This window comes from Eucalyptus grandis, chromosome 11 (genome assembly GCF_016545825.1).
Source record: "Eucalyptus grandis isolate ANBG69807.140 chromosome 11, ASM1654582v1, whole genome shotgun sequence".
Lineage (NCBI taxonomy): Eukaryota > Viridiplantae > Streptophyta > Magnoliopsida > Myrtales > Myrtaceae > Eucalyptus > Eucalyptus grandis.
In genome coordinates this window covers 9,247,508-9,254,093 of record NC_052622.1, presented here as the reverse complement: position 1 = coordinate 9,254,093, position 6,586 = coordinate 9,247,508, and the positions used below count along the sequence as shown (strand labels likewise).

Genomic DNA, 6,586 nt, shown 5'->3' with positions numbered 1-6,586 from the left:
AAAGTCTGCACATTTGGGTAAAGCACTCTCCATTCCAAATTACAGAGTACCCTATCTAATCTCTTTTTAACTAATGTACTGCATTCTCTTTTGTTGGACCAGGTGTAAGCACAGCCCTTGCTCTCAAGATCCATCAAAGAACAATCATCTAAAAAACCCCGGAAGGCTGCCATTTTGTATCGGTCTACCTCCCTACAACCAACCTTTTCCCAATGATAAAGTATTTCATTAAAGTCCCCAACACATAATCATGGGAGAGGGTTGGAATAGTTGCTGTCTTTTACTTGACGCCATAGTCTTAGTCTCTCTTGAAAGATAGTTGGTGCATGTAAAAAGGGGATTCGCATGAGGTCCCCACTACTAAGATCCTTATATTTTATATTAATGAGCTCCCTAAAAGCACCCTCCACTTCCACTTGAACCTCCTCATCCCACATTAATACTAGACCTCCAGCTATACCCACTGGCTCTATAGTGAAAGAATCTTTAAAAGGAGTCCGCTTCCTTACTCTCTCAACAACATTGTTCTGATTTTTTGTTTCCATGATGAACACCAAGTTGGACCTCTCTTGAGCCACTAAGGCTTGAAAATGCTGGACTATCAAGGGGTTGCCCAGCTCTTGATAGTTCCAGCTTAATAACTTAGTCTTTGCTCTGGTGGCTTATTAGGGCTAGCCACCAAAGCCCATGCACTCGCCCCTTCCCAAGACTAAATAGGGGCATCCATCAGTTGGTTTTCATCCGCCACAAGTTCCTATGAAATTTTCTTCTCATAGGGACTGACTCGTTTTTGTTTTTTTTGCATCTGGAGCTTTATATATCACCTTTCCTTTATTCGAAATATGTGAAGACACCTCAATCCCAGCTTGAGATAGAAGTGTTGTTTGTTGTTTTTCTGAAATCTGCCTTGCAATGATGCTCAATTGTTCTGTTTTCGCTGGCTGGACAAGGACAAAAGCAAGAGCATTTTGATTTTCTTCCGCTGTTGCCATGGTTGTTTCTACCACCTCTATTTGAGTCTCCATTACTACTTCCTCTTCTGGTGCCAAAAGATCTAATTTACCATAAATAAATAAATAAACCTTCCAGTAAGGGCTATTTTCTCTAACTTCCGCCATATCGGCCTGGTTGATCCTAGCCTAGGCCAATTTCTTCATAGGGTATTTCGAGACAATCATTTGCATAATACCCAATTCGTCCACAAGAGTAGCAATAGTGCGAAAGCGTTTCATACTTATAATCAATCCATCATTTTTTGTTTCCACAGGTTATCACAATACTTGTCTTGAGCGGGTTGGACAAGTTAAGCAACACTCTGGCTTTTCCACTTTTCTTGGAGTTAGCACCTCTCACCTCAATTTTTATCTCATCTATTGTCCCCAGTTTAAAGGCTAAGAGGCGTATGGCTTCTTCATGAACTCTGGCACGAGGAAGACCTATAAAGTGAACCCATAACGCATAATGCGTGAATTCATAACAGTGCTCAGGTATGTTTAGGTCACCTTCTTTAAGGACTAATAGATTACTCGCAAAAGACCAAGGTTCCGATTCTAGCACCCTTCTTTTTTCTTCAATTGATTGGAATATAAACGAGAAGAAACCTATATCAATTGGTTCGCATGTGACTGAATCAGACTTCCATGCTCTCTTCATAGTATTACTGAAGGCCTAGAAATTTACATTGGGCTTAGAATAGAGCTTGCCATGCAGTGTTAATTCACTTTGTTTTTTTTTTCTTCTGCTAGAATGTCATCCCTTAGATCCTGAAGTCTTCTTCAGACCACAGATCTCCCATTCTCCGACACACCACCGCTAATCGAAGATGGTTATCCTCTCTTTCTGTCATTTTCTATCTCCTGTTCTAGTCTAACAACTTATCACTTTGGTAATTTGTCTATAGAGTGAAGGGAGCTTAGTGGGTGGTTTTGAATATAGGTATTTGACAAGGAACCGGGAGGATTCTCTTCTGATACACTGATATGCCCATTAAGAAAGACAAAAGCATCGAAGAAAGCACAACATTCTAGGGCTTCAAAATTCCAAAATAGGGGAATGTTCCATCTACACTATCACTGATGAGGCAGTGGTCATACCTTAAGATGAGACCGTGAAAAGGAGTTACATGTATCGGAAAGCCTTCGTTAGACTTCGATCGTTCATGGGTAGCGCTTCAAACGGAAGATCGGAGGATGAACAGAAAGAACCATCTGCACTTTGCTCTCCCGGGAATCTTGCGGATGAAATAGTAATAGGAAAAGGCCGTTAATCGGCGGTGTATGCAGATTGCTGCCATGATTAGCAGATTTAGGGTTTGGGATTTGGGATTTTTAAGGGAATGAGAACAGCTATCACCTAGGATAGAGAGGAAACTCAACCATTGTTGAGAGAAATTCTTTTGTCAATTTTGACATGAATGCCAACATGTCAATTTTTTTATTTTTTTTATTTTTTTTCTTATTTTCTTCCTCTAGCCGATTGCTGACAAACCAAAGGCTACGACCATCGATTTCAAGCTCGCTAAGCACTAAGGAGGCTCGCCCTCACCCTAATCTGGTGAGGGCGAGCCTCACCATGGCTGGGCAAGCACAACCTCGCATGGTGTCGTGACAACAAGGGCCAGGCTCGACCTTGAGCAACGGCAAGGCCTCACGAGGGGTGGTCAAGGCTCGCCCTTGCTAGTTTCGATGAGGGCAAGCCTCCCCAGTGGCTAACAAGGTCTATAGGAAGGAGGAAAAGCAAAATAATAATAATAATAATAATAATAATAATAATAATAATAATAATAATAATAATAATAATAATAATAATAATAATAATAATAATAATAATAATAATAATAATAATAATAATAATAATAATAATAAAATAGAAAAAGAAAGAAAAAAATAAAGAATTGACACATCAACATCGGCCGGATGGCGTCCACATCAACACCAATCAGCTAAAATTGATCGATTGACTAAATTGGCACAAATACAAAAAATTTAAAACTCAATTGGCCAAAAAAAAAATTATGACTGAATAGAAAAATTGCAATAAATTTAAGACTGTTTTGATAATTTTCCTGTTGAATTTATTTAGCCGATGTTGCCTATCGAAATCATGACAAGACACGACTTTATTTGAATGTGTAATAATCTTGCCGCGGGGTCCATCGGCTTTGGTTGAATATGAAAAGATGAAACGCGTCCAACTTTCATATTACTCTGCACGTGATTCATAATGAAACGCACAGTGGAACGCGTAAGAGAGACTTACCGGACCATTGCCAAATGGAGGAGTTCGCACATGAGAATTAAAAAAGATGTACAGCAACATATTCCAACCCAAATTTGCTTGGCCTCCTTGCAGAAAGTACAAAAAGAGACATCCTGCCACGCTAAGCACGATTTCTTCGAGGTTAGCAAGTAACATTCCCCTTCAATTCTAGCTTTTTGCTAAATGAATAGGTTGGGGTCAAATCACTGACGACCAGCCTCTTTAAGAAAAGAGAAGAGGGTGTCGTTGGTGGGGATTATGGAAAACGACCAAAAGTAGCTAGAACATGACTTAAACTGCCTTTGCAGTCCATTTTCTCCACCTCGAGTTCTTTGGAGGCCCACTACAAAGGCCGAAAGGAGTTCTCTTTTTTTCTAAGGTTTTACCTAAAGAAGCATGACTTTCAAATAAACCCATCTTCATTTGCCCCCTTTGCAGTCGGGATATCCCTCTTATATCATCAATAACCGACTATAATTTCGTGTCGGATATTATTTTCTTATGGCGTGTACTCTGCTATGTTTTGGAAGAAGTAGGATGTTGTGCTTAGAAGTAAATCCTACTTACATTCCATCTAGAATGCCTATTGAATGTTGAAGTATAGTCGCATTTCCTTTTGCACAATGTGAAGAACAAACAATATGATTGAGGATAATGTCCACAACCCTCAGACAATTTTTATGTCTTGTGGTAGTTGTTATTGACAATTTCAACAAGTAAATTACACTTTTAAAGATAGGGCAGGCACATCTAAGAGATTGCTATGAAGCATTGTCACGTTGACAAGATCAAATACATCGGCTTCTCGACCTCAACTTCTAGCTTTTGGCCCCAAAGAGCTAGAGATATACAATGTAGAATGCACATTAGATCGTTTATACAAACTATAGATTTTTTTTTTATGTAAAAATATTAACAGTCAAGTATAACTTTCATAAATTTTGACAGGAAAATCACCTTTGAAGTTCAAAGTTAAAATCTAGAAACTACCCTTAACAGTCAATCAAATCAGTTGATTTTTAAACGTCATGAATATCTTTTCATGCTCTTCTCTTAAAATCAATGTGGTGACACCTAACAATTGAATTGGACTATCATGTCTCAAAAGCTTCCAACAATATCTCCAATTTCATCATAGCTACCTAATTTGTGTTCAATTGACCCATTTATATAATATGATCTCTTAATCTTATCATAAGTATAGGATTTAATTTTAAAAAAAATTAGCAAGACGATGCAGATGAGCGAGATCATAGAACCAATTAACAGCAAAACGTTTATCATACAGGTTGCGATGTCAAATAGGAAAATGTGCACGAGCCGCTCGCTTCTAAATAAGGACCGAATCCCATTTATTTAGCTGATGTCATGAAAAAAATAAACACGAAAGAGGAAGGGGGATCTTAGCCATCACCAAGGTGGGGTCCAAAATCCGGAGAGCAAGAGAGATGGTTGGACAAGGCAGGCTGACCACGCCACCACCTTTGGGACCCACTGGATGTCATAATTTTAGTAATTTTCCATCCTCTTCAATCCTCGTTCGCCCAGTATGTGAACATAGAAGTGGTCAAGGAAATCCTCTCTTGTGCAGTGGGAAAAAATTACTATAAATAGGGAACCCACCAGACAGCCCAATGCACAAGACAAGCCAAGGCAAACAAGCAAGTGCATTATCTTCATTCTGTGAGAGAGAGAGAGAGAAACCAAAAGAGAAGCAAGGTTTCACTACAGCTTCTAGCGAGAAAAATGGAGAGCTTCCCAGTGATCAACATTGAGAACCTGAATGGTGAGGAGAGAGCAATCACCATGGACAAGATCAAAGATGCCTGTGAGAACTGGGGCTTCTTTGAGGTACAAAACCCTCTCTCTCTCTCTCTCTCTCTCTCTCTCTCTCTCTCTCTCTCACTTATATTTATGCTTGATAAAGTGGGTCTAACATTTTGGATTGTCACGCCTTGGGAAATGACCAAATGAAGCTGGTGAATCATGGGATTCCACCAGAGCTAATGGACACGGTCGAGAGAATGACAAAGGGACACTACAAGAAGTGCATGGAGCAGAGGTTCAGAGAGCTGGTGGCGAGCAAGGGGCTCGAGTATGTCGAGACAGAGGTCCATGACTTGGACTGGGAAAGCACCTTCCACTTGAAGCACCTCCCCGTATCCAACATCTACCAAATCCCAGATCTCGATGATGACTACAGGTAACTGATGGTGAGAATTTATCAACATAGACGAAAAGCTGCATTCCACTCCGCATCTATCGATGGTGACCTTTCACCGTTTGATGTGCAGGAAAGTCATGAAGGAGTTTGCGGTGAAGTTGGAGAAGCTGGCGGAGGAGCTCATGGACCTGCTGTGTGAGAACCTGGGCTTGGAGAAAGGTTACTTGAAGAAGGCCTTCCACGGGTCCAAAGGGCCGAACTTCGGCACCAAGGTCAGCAACTACCCGCCGTGCCCGAAGCCGGACCTGATCAAGGGGCCGAGCCCACACTGATGCCGGCGGCATTGTCCTGCTCTTCCAGGACGACAAGGTCAGCGGCTTGCAGCTCCTCAAGGACAGCCAGTGGGTCGACGTCCCCCCAATGCGCCACTCCATCGTCGTCAACCTCGGCGACCAAATCGAGGTAACATATATTCTCGCACTGCTGCTTACGCAATATAGCGAAACCATCACCTTTTAATACAAGAATATCACGTTCGGCATTTGAAATTGAAAGATTGTTTCAAATCAAATACAGGTGATAACCAATGGGAAGTACAAGAGCGTGTTGCATAGGGTAGTGGCTCAGACCGATGGGAACAGGATGTCCATAGCTTCATTCTACAACCCGGGCAGCGACGCCATGATCCATCCAGCACCGGCACTCGTGGAGAGCAAGGCAGAGGAGGCCGGCGAAGCAGCTTATCCAAAGTTCGTATTCGAGGACTATATGAAACTGTATGCTGCTCTCAAGTTCCAAGCCAAAGAGCCAAGATTCCAAGCCATGAAAGCCATGGAGTCGAGCCCCAGCCTGGAGCCAATTGCAACCGCTTGATTTGGGGAATTCTTTGCAATTCTTTGCATGCAAAAGATGTCGTCATACCCACATACTCCTCTTGGGTTGGAAAGGACTGAATTTTTTTGTCGTGGAAGGAAATTTTTTCCTACGCCAAACTTGAGGAAAATTGTCGCGTTAGTATTTGACATGATACATGTTAAATTATTTATGAAATATTGCATGTTATAGCATGTGCAATTGATCTCTCCATTGGTTGGTTTTATAGTATCTAATAACTTAAAATATCATTCTAACCCAAACCAAATGAAGGCTTTGTTGATTATAAAG

The 6,586-nt window shown here is 41.1% G+C and overlaps 1 pseudogene; it reads left to right on the top strand.

Moving 5' to 3' along the window:
- Positions 1–5,004: 5,004 nt before the first annotated feature.
- Positions 5,005–6,381, top strand: LOC120290008 (annotated as a pseudogene).
- The last annotated feature ends 205 nt before the right edge of the window (positions 6,382–6,586 follow it).